The sequence below is a fragment of the Thermobia domestica genome, chromosome 1 (genome assembly GCF_964235325.1).
Source record: "Thermobia domestica chromosome 1, izTheDome1.hap1.1, whole genome shotgun sequence".
NCBI lineage: Eukaryota > Metazoa > Arthropoda > Insecta > Zygentoma > Lepismatidae > Thermobia > Thermobia domestica.
In genome coordinates, this window is record NC_137454.1 from 55,863,978 (window position 1) to 55,878,171 (window position 14,194).

The 14,194-nt window shown below is 37.7% G+C and overlaps 1 protein-coding gene across 1 annotated transcript in view; it reads left to right on the top strand.

Annotated features, from left to right (window-relative positions):
- The first annotated feature begins 2,826 nt into the window (after window positions 1-2,826).
- The window catches only part of Axs (Abnormal X segregation), a 204,350-nt gene continuing 192,982 nt past the window's right edge, over window positions 2,827-14,194 (top strand). Inside the window, exon 1 of the mRNA XM_081757254.1 lies at window positions 2,827-2,938. The gene's annotated coding sequence lies outside the window, so the exon portion shown is untranslated. The remainder of the gene's footprint in view (window positions 2,939-14,194) is intronic.

Genomic DNA, 14,194 nt, shown 5'->3' on the forward strand with positions numbered 1-14,194 from the left:
ACTTTCCTGTACGAACACAAACACTATCACTGCCAAATACATCATAACATACAATGTGGACGAAGCCCTGGAAAGCAGGTGTGAAGGTCAATAGCGAAGAGTAAACACACCACGCCTCAGGGCAATTCTGAATCAGATATTGCCCGATGTTGTGATCGTAATTCGCGTGGCTCAGCTTGGTCTATCCCTCGTGTAACATCAAGGGCACACTGTTCTTTCTTTCGTGTAGACGTTCGAGTAACTTTCCTTCTTTTTTGTTGTGAAGAAAAATCAGCTTGCACAGAAGTAACAGTATGTTCAGCTGAAGACGGGACATTATTGTCTTGCACTTCAGACGAAGAACCAGACGGAACTGTTAACACTTCCTGCTCCGACGGACGAGTCGAGTTAAGTTCCATGACATCCACCGGCGTATTCTGTAAAGGCGGGGGTCGCAGTTTCACTTCAGAATCTTCCATAACTAGGGCATTATTTGTTAGAGATGAATTCACTTGGGGTGTTCGTACTAACACTGGAAACTCGTTGGTATCAGTCAATGAAGGCAAGCCTGAGGAACTCTGATCAGGGGCCCGGGGGGCAGTGACAGAGAGCGAAGGCGAGCCAGAAGAGGGAAAAGAGCGATGCACTTTGCCAATCTCCGTCATGTGTAGAGACGTCTGTTCAGGGGCGGCCGTAGTTGGTTTTGTGTTCTTCAAAGGGCACGTGGCAATCGTGTGAAAATTACTCTGACATCTGAAACAAGTAATAGGCTGCCCTTCATAAGACACACTCACCTTACAACCGTGCACTATGATACGGGACGGTATATGCTTATGTATTTCCATATGAACAATACGTACGCCACTGTCTATGCCTGGGGGAAAAGGGGCACTCCATAGTTGTGGTTCCACTTTGCGCACTTTACCATAACTTTTGAAATGATCTTCTAGGAATGATAACGGTAATTCAAGAGGAAAGTCATATATACGCACAAACCGAATGGGGTCATCAGCGGGGACGATCCTTACTGTGCTTGTTTCCCCAGACACATGCGTGAAATCTACAGACGAAGGAGCTGTTGCTGCGAAATGTTCATAGGCTTGTAAATCTTTAAACTTAATATATATGCTATATGATTCCGCATGTAACTGGAGCGCACAAATGTTGTCGAAGATACGAGGAAACTTATTTTCCAACCACTGATATACTTGACTAGCATTAGGTTTGACATTTCTATATCTTCGGTCAAATATTAATTGAAATTGTAAGTCCTTCTTATATTCCATACTACCACAAGCTATTTAAACTGCAAAACACTGTACACACAGGGTGAGATTCACCGAGCACACTAAAGCACAAAACTTGTGGAAGAAGCACAAGTCTTTTCAACTAACGTATGAGTAGCGATATCGGGCACTCTAATGGGACCAACACTACTCACGATGTGAACAGCTCGAGATAACGAGCTCAACTGCTACCAGGGCCGACAACATCTGGCCTTTACTTTCTGCTATATGTAGGTCATGACTCGTGATCGCGATATAAACGTCATTCATGTTTTCTACATTGTTGCCAAGCGTAGCTCTGTTCACTGTGCCTTATGGCTAGAGTTCAGTGTATTTCGAAAATATGCATGCGAATCATACCTCTGACATGTTTAACAATGTTGAAATACGTAATTGAAGTTCTATGGTTTCTAGCACACAATATTCCATAACGAAGCTATGATGATACTAAATTCCTGTCAATGCATTGCGTTAAGTCATGATTCGTAACAATAAAATTGTCCGAACTTAAGCCATGTAGTAACATCAGGAACACAATGCTTCCACTATTCTCAGTGACCCGCATAGTCAAGTGTCGCTGACGCACCTGCTCCTCACGAACGAACGCCGTGCTACTAAGCGGACCCACCAGTTTAACCCTGCCCCGACTTAGTAACATACACTTCTTGGGCCTTATGCAGAGTCGTTTTGACGTCTGATTAACACCGTACTACGGGGTTGACTAAAGGGTGGTTATCAAAATTGTATTGAGTCTCTGATTAGAACGTAGTATTGGACGAAGTTAATCACATGTGCCTAATTAATCTAGAGCAGAGACTTATCTTTTACACACGGTTTAGTGTGCGACACAACATTTCGGATTTCGTAATTCATGTATTTTCATTTTTACCGACTACGCATGCGCTCATCTACTTTTCCGTAGTTGGCACATTTATTTTACTCACCGATGCATTGGGGTTCTATAAATTAATCATACCCAAATCATCATTTTAGTTGTACTCAAAGTAGACTCTGAATACCAAAAAGGGCACCTTCCTTAGTGAAGAGTTAGTATGTTACTAACTAGTCTGTGACTAACCATCGATTAACGAATTCTCTCTGAATACCGCCCCTTGCTTTTAGTGGCCAATTAGGACTGGTTGGTTTTTATTTTTTGTACTGTTTTTTTTTAATGGCGTATGTCTGCACGATTAATTAACTTGAAAGATTTACAGAGGAAATATCAATTCTATTTCATTTCATTTTGTATTTTCGCTCATTGCTGTTAAGCACTCGTAAAAAGAATCTGCACCTAGGACCGCAACTCCTAATAATTTATAAGTAGAGTCGATTTTCTAATGGAAGAAGCGTATAAATCATGAATTCTACTGGTATTGTCCCATAAAATAGGACTGTACCAAAAATTATGTAAATAAATCGCCCATAACGTATTTTTTTTTTTAAAAAAAGGTGAACTTAGAAAATATATATATTCCACATGAAACAGACGACTGTAACCTGTTTTTGCACCAGAAGATTCCACATTAGAGGTGGAAGAATGAAAGAGGATAAATTTTTTAGGTGTATACAAAGAAATATTTTAGCAATCTCTAGTGAATCTGAAGAAAAACTTTCGATTTGTTTTATATAATGTGAATAAAGGTGTGAACAAATTTTGATATGGAGAATTTTAGGTAAGTTCATTGATTTACATAAATTATATCTGATTATAAAATTGATTTGTTCTCTATCTCGCATTTATTTTCACTATATTGAGGAACTAAAGAATGCCTCACGTTAGTAAACCCAAGAGGAAAATTTACCGAACAAATTTACAATAGCAGAGTCACTAAAAATACATTCTTTTAAAATTGTAGCTCAGACAGGTCCTAAATCGTCTTTCTTAGAGTTTATATATATCTTATTGCGAAAGCAAGTTTTAACTGTTGAGGAAATAGTAAAGTTAAAAAATCCACTTTAAAAAAAAACTTATTAACTTTATAGATGTAATAGAAGAGGTTAACTGCAGTATCACCGAACAAATTTTAGAAAATTTACCAGATGAACTGCAGAATTTACTTTGGTTTGTGAGAAAGAGTGCGTGAAAGTGAGGTGAGGGGAATAGTTGAAGTTAAGAAAATACTTGTTGCTTGTTGTTGTTGATGTAAGTGGCACTATATGTAGGAGCGGAAGGAACTATTTGGCGGAGAGGGACACTTGTTACAATTTATGAGTAAAGCAGTGTGGAAATGTGCGTAAAGATTGTGACATATCATGTTTGAGTTTTATCGAATTACAAAAATAAGGAGTGTCAGTTTTTGAAGTTGTGTGAAATGCATGATCTACTAAACAGGCGAACAGCTTGTCGTAAGTGTGGAAACGAACTGAAACTACAGAAAACAACAGGCATATCTAACCAAGCCAAATCTAATCTAACCTAATTTAGTGCATTTTGGCACTTTTTAGATGGTATTTATTATCTCTCCCAAAGCTGTGCAACACATAAGCCATGAATTTTATGACATATTAAGTCTTTTTACACTATCCTCGTTTATACGTATATCCTCGTTCCCGCTCGGGCCCCCTGCTGCGCTCCTGTCCTGTTCGGTTTGATAGCATTCGTGCTTTCTAGTAGCCACCTAGCACAAGTTGGTTCGTCTTTTCTGCACTACTTCTTTATGTCATACCTGTACACTGTATTTTGAACAATACCAAGTGAGCCAGGGTCACAACCATGAGCACCCTAAGGGGAGGGCAGCATTCCCCCCGTCTGGCTCACGATACTTCAATTTCTTAAGATGTTCTTAATACAAATAAAAAATACCAAACGTAAGACAGCAGCTTGGGAAATACTCCCTCTTGAAAATTTTCTTCGGGTACCCATGGTCACAAGCTAGTATTTTGGAGGATAAACTAAATAATATTCCTTTTGTTTTCAATTTTCGTGTGGTCCGGCGATACAGAGTAATGCTAACAGAAGCAGAAACCAGAAAATGCAAAATTCTCATCAAGACTTATACTTCTTTCTTGAGGATTGACGGATCAAGCCACATCTTCGTTGGTGGTTAGTGTCGCTCCGCTGTATAAAGTAGTACGGTACTGCTGTACAATTGTGTCTAGAGATGGCGAAAAGGCATTTATTCCGTTAACTCCAATTGTTTCTTTTGTAAATATTGACCTTTTGTGTGTGTGTGTGTGTGTTTTTTTTTTTTTTTTCTAATTCCACGGCTAAGTCACTGCTCTTCTATGTGTTTCTCGTATTACAAGGTTATCAATATATGGGAACTATTTGAACGATTAAATCTGCTGGAAATCACAAGCATCACATCGAACAATATAACGCTGGAAAAGATTCATCACGAAGACAATGAAATATGAATGTATTTTCTTCTTTTTTTTTTATATCCTATCCTAATCCTAAATACATATTAAACTACATGAGCTGAAATAAATTATTGAGCACTTCCTGTAAGGCTACAATGATTAAATTTGACATGATTGTAGCTTTTCGGGACACACCCACAGGAAAATTGCCAAAAGTGAATATTTTTAATTTTTAGGGGGTCTAAAGAGGGGATTAAAAATTTCCCCATGTTATTTTAATGGGCCTTTTTTTGGACCTATAATCTCATGTTTTAGGTCCTTTGAATTGGAATAAAAACTTGAAATTCGGTATGCTTGTACGTTTATATTAGCCTTACCTAAGTGAATCATCAGAAATAAAAATTTCCAATCGTAGAGTGGTTTTACGGGGAACTGAAAAATCTAGCCCATGTTATTTATATGGGACGTCTTCTACACCCCAAAATGTTCAGGTGCTTCCGGCAGGATTAGAATGATGACATTTGGCATGATTCTAGCCTTTCAGGACTAACCGACAGGAAAATCGCCAAAAGTGAATATTTTTAATTTTTTTAGGGGAATGAAGAAATTCCCATGCTATTTAAATGGGCGTTTGCTTGGGATACAAAGTTTAATCTTTTAGATAGTTGAAATAGGAAAAGAAACGATAGAATTGTCGGATGGGCAAATTCAGGAAATATGAAGAGCAAATTCACGAAAATCACTGTTGATTCAAAGGCCGATAGATAAGAAATGCGAGGTCGTAGGCTGAGAAAACTCGGTGGTCTGGGGTAGAGATGCAAAAAAGCCTGCTTTTTTGAATCGATGGGTTTTTTCACATAAAAGCCGGCTTTTTGGGAAAAAATCGAGGATTTTGGAAATTTTGGCTTTTTTCATTTTAATGATTTTTCTATCTAAATAGCTTTCTTATAGTATATTCTATAGTTAGATAAGAATTTCATGACCTAAATGTCATATTTCGCTCTAAAATTCACCATCAAGATGGATGGAGCACATGTTTTACGAATTAAAGCTAACATGAAGAATGTAGTATTTGAGGGCAATTTTAGAGGCTATTTAACTATATTTTTACTTTCGAGTTATCGACATTTTTTTATTCTCGGGATCATTTCAGTTTGTCGTCTGTGTTTCATTTCTAAGAGCTTAGTACTCTAGCTTCTAGCGCAAAAGTTAAACGTTTTTCTATATATCCGTCAAAGCGTACGTTTTTCAACATATCCGTCTAACCGTACTTCCACATTTCTGTTATACTGTAGCTGTACAACGATTTAGCAATAATTTTCCGGATACAACCTTGAATACTAATTTATATAAATAATCAGTAGCGCATTTAGAAGCGTACTTTTGGACGGGTTTCTCTGATTGTTTCATTTTCTAAAATGTCCTAATTTTATTTGGGAGGAGCTTGAAGTTGATGAGTACAGGCATAACTAATACTGTATTTCGTTTCCTTTATATATTTAGCGATAATCTTCCGGATACAATCTTGAAGATCATTTTATACTGAGAATCAGTGGAGGATTTAGAAAAGTATTTTGGGAGGGATTTTTTCTTACTAATGTTTAGTTTTTCTAAACATTCGTAATTTTTGTTTGACGGGAGTTTAAAGTTTATGAGTAAAGGCATAACTAATAGTTATTTCGTTTGTTTTAGACATTCCTTAATTTTGGGAAACAGGCTTCAGTCCGAAAGACCGCCCCCCTAACCTTCGCAAAACCGTCACTGCTGGTAATTAGTAATAATAACGATTTAAAAACAATAAGAAATGAAGTCGGCCAACTCACAGTACACGCACTATTTCTACTTCATAGATGGAATGAAGAAAAGTTTTGTCAGAATGGTCATATGCTGAGTTGATCCCGGACTTCCCGATAGAAGCGCAAAAGCTCCACTCAGTCATGTTTGTTGTGCAGTTGTATTTATCTTAACTTAAATATATTCCGTAGTCTTTTTTTTTTTTTTGGTGTTGGTGGGGTGGGGAGAGTTCCATAATGATATGAAGGGTGTGAGCCAAGAACATGGTAACTAACAAATTTTCAATTGCTGAGTTATGCAGCACCAGATAGACAACAACGCATACCGCTTCGTTTAATCCCTCATGTATAGTCTTATGTGAAAAATTAGCTTTCCAACTTTCAAAATGGATTGTGCAGCAGAAAATTTCTAATTTCTTGAAATAGTAAAATTGTAGGTTACCATGTTCTTACCTCACACCCTTCATATGTTGAATCCCTCTTGTTAAAAATACAGAAAACTTGAGGACTGAGTAAACCGTGATGGTGCTTATATAAAACTGTAGAATTTCAAGAATATACAAAACCAAAAGCTCTAGATGTGCAGCCTTTAAGTGTATCATATAAATCTAAGTATTTTTCTTATGTTTTATATTTAATTTTATTTTGTTCCAAAAAGAGGGTATGGAATATTTCGAAGTAAAAATACTACATAGAATTTTGCTGCTTATTTGAGTATTTTTTTAAAGAAGTATTTACTTTTAGGGTAGGCTGGTTTACACCAGCTGTTTTTGTTTCTTTTTTTAAATAAACAACTGGTTTAAACCGAAAAAAATAAAAAGAACAAAAAATGCGAATCGTGTGAACTTCATGGTGAGGTTTCCATACATCAAACCATCTGCATTAGTTTTATTTCTTTTTCACTTTTTAATCAAGGTGTCCCATGTTCAATTCTCGGTTAAACCACAACCCTTCTTTCATGCGTAAACAAAGTAGCAGTTCGGATGTAACTTTAAGCGAAAGTCTTCTCCTTGATAACCTCGGTATTACGTAAGTATGTTAAGCCTGAACATACGAAACGAAACTAAATTGTATATTTCTGCATGCCTGAATGCCTGTTGTTTTATAAAGAAGCTAAAGGTTGCTTAAATATACTGATATAAATTGACAAAATTTATCGATTGCCTACGTAGCTTCCAACATTAGCTTGGATTGTACTTTCAATGATATGTACGTACTAAATTTGTAATTTAATACCTCAGTTTTAGCGTACTGATTATGATACGTTGACCTTTAAATTTTATATGCAAAGCAATAACAGGATTTTTCCGTTATTGTTTTACATTTACAGTAATGATAGGATTTTCCCGATGGCTAGGGCGGGAGTTTCTCAATTTAAGAAATGTACTGGCCGGACTTCTTTAAGCTTATGTGACCTCTTCCAGCGCAACTCCGTTGTTGCATAATAACACCAGGGCGAAACAAACTTATTTCTGTCAATATGTAATATAAATACATAAAGCAAAATATCTAAACCCAAAAAACCTGGTTTAAACCAAAAAAGCCTAGTTTAAACTCCCCCCCCCCCAAAAAAAACTGTTTTTTGGCATTTTCAAAAACAACCATGGTTGTTGCCAACCCTGCTTACTTTTGTATGTAGGATTTAAAAAAAATCTTATTATATACATTGGTTAATCCTTTGGAATTCATAACGTAAATATGTTGAGAAGTAAAACTGTTTGAAATATTTTTTCTAAATTCATGGTTTATTTTCGAGGTTTTATATTATTATCGGCATCAACCACTAATTAAATGACTTTTTGTGTTGTAGAGAAGCGAAACAAAATCTGGTTTATCAATTTAAAGCAGAAGTTTCAAAAAAGCCCAAAATTTCCCAAGCAAAAAAGCGAAGCAGAAAAAACCGAGTTTTTTCCAAAAAAGCCGGTTTTTTTTCGAGCCCTTGCATCTCTAGTCTGGGGGCGGAGCCCCCAGCTAGCCAAAGACTATTCTTCAAATATACAATGTAACACTGCACTAAAAACCACTGTCTTCTCTTTCTCCCACATCATCACAGTCATGTATTTCTTTATAAATTTGTCACTAGTCATTCAGTGATAACTCTCTTCCAATTGATCTTCACTTATATCGCTTTCAATTTCTTCGTTTGTTTCCTCTTCCCACTGTTTTCAAGACTCTGAGCAATTTCCTTGGTACTTTGCGCTTGTCTTTCATTATCAAGTAAATTCTAATCTCAAATAAACACTTCAACAGATGTTTGTACAGTGTCATGTATTTTATAAAATGATTGAATTTCATTCACAACGATCTTATTACGAGATAAGTATATTGTTTGATCGTTTTTTGTGTTACGTTTCAAAATTTTATTTAAATATTAATTTATGTTTAAGGAAATAGATTTTGAGGAGAAACTTGCGCAGAACGCCATAATGCGTTCTTGCCAAATTTGTACATTTAATTTCTGGATTCTAGCGTTGCAGTTCAAGAAGCGGAACTTAGTTGTGAATTGCAGTAAGATCGAAAACTAATTTCTCCAGTAAGTATCCGCGCAGAATTCCATGATTACTTCCTTTATTATCTGGCATCAATAAACATTCGACACTATCTGGCAACGCCGTACTATTCAAGCTGTTTTAGCATAGCACCAGAACGATGATTCCTGACAGCTTTGCACGAGGCCACGGCGAGCAAGCAGAAGACAGCAGGTCAACCAACCTTAGGCTCAGAATCTGTCGCGTCTCCATGGTAACCACCGCACATTGCCAAACTTTCACTCACTCACTGTCATCCTCAACGAGGAAGCAAACGATTCTCCCCTTGCGCGAGAAGCACATGGCAACACCGCACTTCCCAGTCGTCCTCGCGAGCTTAGCTGTCAGAAACCATCGTTCGCCGGCCAGGGTATAGTGATCCACCTTAAAGGTTCATTCAGTAAGCTACCTATATCTCTCTAGCTGGAAATGATTTTAAACAAGAATCTCAGAATAGATGTACACGCATGTCCAAAATCATTGTCGTATGTCTATAAATTTGTTGTTGTAGGAATATAATTTGATAACGAATTCGCTCGGTATTTCTTGTAATGTTAGTATGTGTATAATCGGCAAAGACATGTATGTGGGAAATTTCATGTCAAAAGAGCAGTAAATAAGAACGATAAAACGAAAATAAAATTTTCTTGTCCATTTAGCTTAGCAACATTTTGTTTTACTCATTCTAATTTTCGTACCACAAATACGTATACATTTCCCGATTATATACATAGTATCAGTATTAAAAGTACCCTGCAAAATCATTATCAAATTATATTGTTACAAGGAGACAACTATAGATATGCGACAATCATTTTGGACATGAGTGTACATGCTTCAATTTTATACATAAGTTGTGTTGCCATGCTCCCATTTCAATTACAGGGAAAACACATATTATTATGTCCATACGTGTCAACACATTCTATGAAGGTTAGCCTTTTGTAAAAGTATAACTGCATAAAACAGTGTGAAAGAGTGGCTATTTTACTGATATTCTATTCTATGAAAATCCTAATGATTGTCATCGCATCGTAGAGTTGCTGTGAAGCGAGTATCATTGTTTTATGCCAGATTTCACGTTTTCTTCCCTCCCCCCTCCCACCTGTTTAGTGTGAAATTTTGGACGTGTTAGTAACGCCTGTTACTGTGAGAACAGCTTCACCGAATCTTTTGTTCACGCAAACTGAATTGTGTTAACGCTCCTCTCGGCTCAGTGTGGTTGTGCGGTTGTTGCTAGCCTTCATTGCTCTTCAGGCCAAGCTTTGATTGTTTGCAAGCTATTGTTAAATATTGGCCGACAGTATGAGCGAAAATTAAACCAATAGGGAAAAAAATAAAAAAATAGTAAAAATATGAGAGCATATTTGATGGGCAGACAAACAGCTACAGCATTATAGCTTTCCAACTCTTCCGTAGTTTGGAAATACTGCGGTTTACTGGCGATTTTCTAAAGCTTGAAACATATCAGGGAGTATGTATCGGAAAAATCGTTCATTCGTTGTTATTATCAAGTGAAAATAAACGAGTATTACCGGGAACAACAAGATTGTCATCAAAACGCGTTATTCATGAATTAACAGTTACTTCATACCACCGTGAACAAACTTAATTTAGTAGCAAAACTTTTGAGCACAATACTATTGTTCGAACTAGGTCAGTCTTCTTTGTTTCAGGACGTGTGTATTCACATAATTACAAAGGTCTGTTATAGACGAAGAGGAAGCGCCTTTATATTTTATATACTAACTGGCTAATACGGTTAGGTCACATATATAGAACAATACTGTACAAAAGACCCAGTGTGTGTATATATATATATGTGACATTATTGGATTACGAGTGTTGAAGTGCCATAGGATAATTCACAAAACATAGCTTTCAGTCCAAAACAATTGATAATCGCCATCGAATTAACAAATTCAATGGCATTTGTAGCTGAACGCGTAATGCGCATGTCTTCAGGTTAAAGGTCGCAATGACAATTGTAAATATAGGGCTATTACCAACTGTATTTCTACGAGACCAACTTATTCGAGAACGTTGTTTCAGTGTTCGTAGGTTTTCGTAAGAAAATTTCCCTCAAATTACTCAAAATTTTCCCTTTCCTTATTAGTCCCTGAATTAGTCTGCAAAAATGGTACTTCGTTGGAATCAGTGTTCTATAAGCTTTCCAACGAGGTATCAATCATTACCCTGTGATAATTAGATAATTAGAGAGGTCACCAACGTGAGAGTCTATGATTTCGTTCAAATCCCTGCCCGGTGTATAAAGGTTAGACGCGTTCCACAAGGCGTCAAAACGGACCCACTCGCATCAACCAAATAGAATGACAAAAATGGGAAAATTTATTAAAAACGCAAGCTCACGGACGCGGTTTAATTTGTTGGATACCTCCAGTCTCCATATGCTAATATCGAACTACAATCCCTTAAGTAGAGTTCCATCTCTAAGCAACATGTACTCTATTAATGTATATATACGTACAGTGTATCCTATACTTAGCCTTGATCCTACAAAGGCATGTTGAACTAAGAAATTAAAAAGAAGCAAACAAATTATGTCTTTAAAGAAGAATCGGGGTAGACACTATAAAAATACTACAAATACTAACTTCGAAAACAAAGACAGAAATTTGATTGTTTTCATCTATTTTATGTTTCCGCATTTGTGTTGACGTAATGTCAACAACTGAAGGGTCCTTCGTGCCGTGTGTTTCTCGACTGCCATGCCAGCACGCAAAACAAAAGAGAAGGTTAAATGGATGGGGGATGATGACTGTCCGTTTGTTACAGACGAACTTCTACAGTATTTCAATGAAGATACACGAAAGTTGTCGTGCAAGTTACTTGGCTACAGTCACCGAGTTAATTAATTAAGTAAAGCCCGGTTTGTTGCATGTTGAGAGAGGCGGACAACACTGTCTTCTAAAGAGAGATTATGCGACGTTGCTATCAACGGGACACAACATAACAACGAAAGATAATCTGAAATATTCACTTAATACCTACCACTTTACTTGACTGCCCGCCTAGCTTTTAGCACTAATTATTTCTAATTTATGACCATAGTCCGTCAACTACCATTTCCCAACTGTTGCCTTGCGTTGAGGACACATAAATAAAGACATTATAATCGCAAAAACGGAAGCTAAAAGTGTATACTATTATTATAAATGATAAGAGTAACTGTCTTTAAGGAGAGGCCGGCGACGTGATATAATCCAGCTCTCTCTTTTAGGCAAGAAAGTGTGGTGGGGAATGGCCTATATTGTTAGATGGTGTGTACACCCGCCTCTCTAGATGGTGTGTGCACCCGCCAAGTGTACTGGATTCAAGTCCCGGTCATAGTGTGGAAGTCACGTTAATAAATAGACCCCGTTCTTCATAACCTCTTTGTTGTATAACAATAGGACGCAAAGCAAAAATCGAAACTCAAAGAATTTCCTTAAGAGATGCAATGGGCAAGAAGACATTTTCTCGAATATATATCAGAAATCCGTCATTTCGGAGTTATAACCTGCCGAAAACATAAAAAAATGAACTTTAAAGGTCCATAGCTCCAATACTATGGACTTCACTTAGGAACTAATATGTGCGCTATCGAAAAATGTATATTTCAGAATCCTGCGGTACTCATACAACAATTTTTATATAGGAAGTTTGGCTATGGGCATATAATTTGAATTACTTAACTAGCTCTATAAAAATTGTTGTGGAAGTACCGCATAATTCTGAAACATGGATATTTGGAAAGGGCAGAAGGGCACATACTAGTTCCTAAGTGAACTCTTGACCCGACTACGGTAGGTCCCATAGTATTGGAGCTATGGACCTTTAAAGTTCATTTTTTCATGTTTTCGGCAGTCTGTAACTTCGAAAGGAAGCATTTGTGCACCCAGCTTGGTCTATACTTTTTGCCTTATCTTGGAGTCAGGAGTCACCTCTCAAACGTTGCCGGTGTTGTTTTGAAACACCGTGTATATAGTGCTACTTCAGACAAATTCTCGGGGTCGTATTCAGAGATGATTGTAGTTGTGCTTAGAGTCATACTAAGGCTTTGACTATCGGTTGATTATTATGTCCTTATGAGGGGTACAGTAGCTCAGGGGTAGAGTGCTTACCTCTGGTGTGTGGGGTCCATGCTTCGATCCTCGCCCAAGTAAACTTGTGGTGGACAACATCGTATTCGTGGGTTTTCTCGATACTCCCGTTTCCTCCTTTGTTTTCATTCCATCAATTCTTCCATCAACATTCACTTGCCTTAATCATATGCCTCCGATAGCATGAAAAGGAAGGATATTTGTGGGAAGTTAAACTGAAAGATTTTATATAATGTTCTTATTTAAAAACTCGTTGTTGATGTTATTTACGATTTACATATTATGAGGTGAGTCACGACTTTCCTACAGGGTTGTTCAATGACATTTGATAAAAGAAGGTAAGGACTGTCTCTACTACTCCTAATTAGTATAAAGGTAACCAAGAAAGTTCTGTCGTTTTATCACCCATCACCTTCGAACATCGATATGTCACCTAAGACGTACCTGGAAGATCAAAAATAGTCCTCATCGGCATCGACGACCTTCTGTCAACATTCTGGAAGGCCATGGATTCCATCGTGATAAAACTTGGTGGGACGTGAAACGATGAAGGTATCAAGTGTTGGAAGTGTGTTTTGCACATCTACTAGGGATTTGAACTGGCGTCCTCTAAGGTCATTGTCCAAGGAACAGAACAGGTGATAATCGGACGATACAATGTCCGGGGAGTATTACGGATACAATAATGTTTCCCATCCAAGGCGTAGAATGGTGTCCCGGGGTCATCCTAGGCACGTGGCGCTTAGCGTTGTCCTATAACAGGAGGAACCCTTTGCAATTCAGAAGTGCTGACTCCAGAGTTTTGAGTTTTTCTTGAACACGGTTCAACTGCTGACAGTACACAGTTGCATTGATGCTCTGACCAGTTTGCAGCAGTTCCCGATGCACGATGCCGCGAGCAGTCCACGAAACAGACAGGAGAACCTTCTCTTCTGGTGCAGTGCTGGTTTCGGCTGTTTTAGGACCGGTTCGTGGGATGCTAACCAATGATGATGAGGGCGCCGTAGAGCTTCGTACAGGATCCACTTCTCATTACATGTCAACATCCTGTCCGGAAATGGCTCCTTCCTCAGACGAGACAGCAAAGAAACACAGTTGTCTGCTCACGTTGCCTTCTGGCCCGGATTCAAATCATGTGGGACCCATCGATCCAACTTAGTAGCGCTTCCCAAGCTGATGAGGAGCTGCCGAATGGTTCCTCA